We start from the raw sequence: 2452 nt of genomic DNA, 5'->3' as shown, positions 1-2452 counted from the left end.
CAACAAGAGGTAAGTTAGCTGAGGAAAAATGAAGGTAGCAAGAGACACAGGGAGAAATGAAATAAATTGAATAGAAATAAATATGGTTAAAAGCTGATACATGGAGGAGATTGCAACCATGTAATGAGGCATAGTATATGATTTGTTAAATGTAAAAGTAGTGATTTGCTCTGTGAACCTTCACTCAATTCACAATAAAAGTTGAAGAAAATTTGATTCTTTAGAAAACTCAAAATATATAATTTTAAATTTTGTGTTCCATAGATTCTAAACAGTATATCATGTAATAAATTTGCAGTCATGTTCACTATGTGACTTCTAATCTTATTCACAATTATTATCTTGGGATATATATGCTTTATATATATAGACTTCTGGTGTGACACTGTATGATCACCACTGGATTGTGAGCTACAAAGTCACCAGTTTAAACCCACCAGTTGCTCCTCAGAAACCCTATACAGGGCCACTATGAGTTGGAACTGACTCAATGACACTTAACAAAAACTATATATATATATGAATATATGCATCACTTGTTAAATTATATAAAAATCTTATAAATAGAAATGGTATATTAAGACCATCTTCTCAATTGTTTCCAGTTGTTCCAAAATATTAAGCTCTAAAATTGTTGTTGTTGTTAGGTGCTATTGAATTGTTTCCTACTGGTAGTTACCCTATGTACAACTGAACAAAACATAGCCCAGTCCTATGCCATCCTCAAAATAGTACCTTTCAGTCCATTGTTTTGCCACTATGTCACTACATCTTGTTGGGGGTTTCCTCTTTTTCATTGATGCCCCACTTTTCAAGTATGATGTCCTTCTCCATGGACTGGTCACTACTGATAACATCTCATCATCTTGTTTCTAAGGAACATTCTTACTATATTTCTTCAATGACAGGTTTGTTTGCTCTTCTGACTGTCCATGGTATTTTCAATATTCCTTGCCAACACCATACTTCAAATACATCAATATTTCAAAGGTCTTTGTTGTCCAAAATTTACATTATTTTGAGGTAATTTAAAATATCAAGGTAAGGTACACCATAGTCCTCAAACTGCTCTGGAACACTGTAAAGAGGTCTTTAGTAGTGGTATATCCTTTAATTTCTGAACTATTTCTTCCATGAGTGTTGCGTGTGGATCCAAACAAAATGAAATCTTTGACAAAATCAAACTTTTCTCCATTTATCATGCTTTTATTATTGGACCATTTGTGAGAATTTCTGTTTTCTTTGCATTGAGGTACAATCAGTAATTTAAGTCTATTTTGCTTCCAGCAAGCAAGGTTATATCATTTGCATATTACAGGCCACTAAGGAGTTTTACTGATGCAGTGCTTTTCTTCATATAATCAATGGTAAAAAGATACACACCTGGTGCACACCTTTTCTGATTGTAAACCATTCAGTATTCCATTGTTCTGTACTAATGACTTACTCTTGGTCGTCATATAAGTTCCTCTTGAGCACAATCTCAAATACCCATTCTTCGCAATATTATCCAAAGTTTGCTATGATCCACACAGTCAGAAACACTAGAAAATGAGGCACAAGTAAATACCTTTCTGCTGTTCTCTGCTTTCAACCAAGATCCATCTGAAGTCAGCAGTCACATAGTTAGTTCCACATCCTCTCCTGAATAAGGCTTAAAATTTGGGCAGTTTCCTGTCAGTGTACTGTTATAACTGTTTTAAAATTATCTTCTGTAAAATTTTATTTGCATGTGCTATTAGTGATTTTGTTTGATTATTTCCACAGTCTATTTGGTCACCTCTCTTTGGAATAAGTACAAATATGGATCTCTTCCAATCAGTCCAAAAGACAGCTGTCTTTCATATTTCTTGCCATTGATGAGTGAGTGCATTCATTGCTTCATCATTTTTTTTTTTTAATATTTCAGGTTTCAGAATCTCTCCTGACATCCATTTTTGTCTTTGCTTTCTTTCCTGTCTTTTTAATGACTTTTTGTCTTCTTCCTGTATGGTGTTCTCCCATAAATTCTCTAAGCTCTGTCATTAGTATCTAACACATCCAATCTGCTCTTAAGTTGGTCTCTAAATTCAGGTGGTATAAATCAAGATCCTATTTTGGGTCTTATGGACTTTTTTCTCCCAATTATTTTGTTTCCAATTATTTCAAAGTATTAAGCAGTAAAATTAGTAAACAGTTTATTTTTATATGTGTGTAATTTTACCAATTTACTTGCTGTTCTTGTTTTCTTTTAAATTACAGTTATTGCTGTTAAGTGCTACCGAGTCAATTCTGACCCATAGCAACCCTGTATAGGGTTTCTGAGGAGCATCTGGTGGGTTTGAGCAACCAATCTTGTGGTTCAAACCGAATTGTTGCCTAGTTCTTATCCTACAGTGCCACACCAGGACTCCTTAAATTGTAATTTTTTTTGAAATTTTAAATTAAATAAGTGTTAGTGATACAATCCAAA

This window comes from Chrysochloris asiatica, unplaced genomic scaffold (genome assembly GCF_000296735.1).
Source record: "Chrysochloris asiatica unplaced genomic scaffold, ChrAsi1.0 scaffold00063, whole genome shotgun sequence".
Classification (NCBI taxonomy): Eukaryota; Metazoa; Chordata; class Mammalia; order Afrosoricida; family Chrysochloridae; genus Chrysochloris; species Chrysochloris asiatica.
This window is presented reverse-complemented; position numbering follows the sequence as displayed.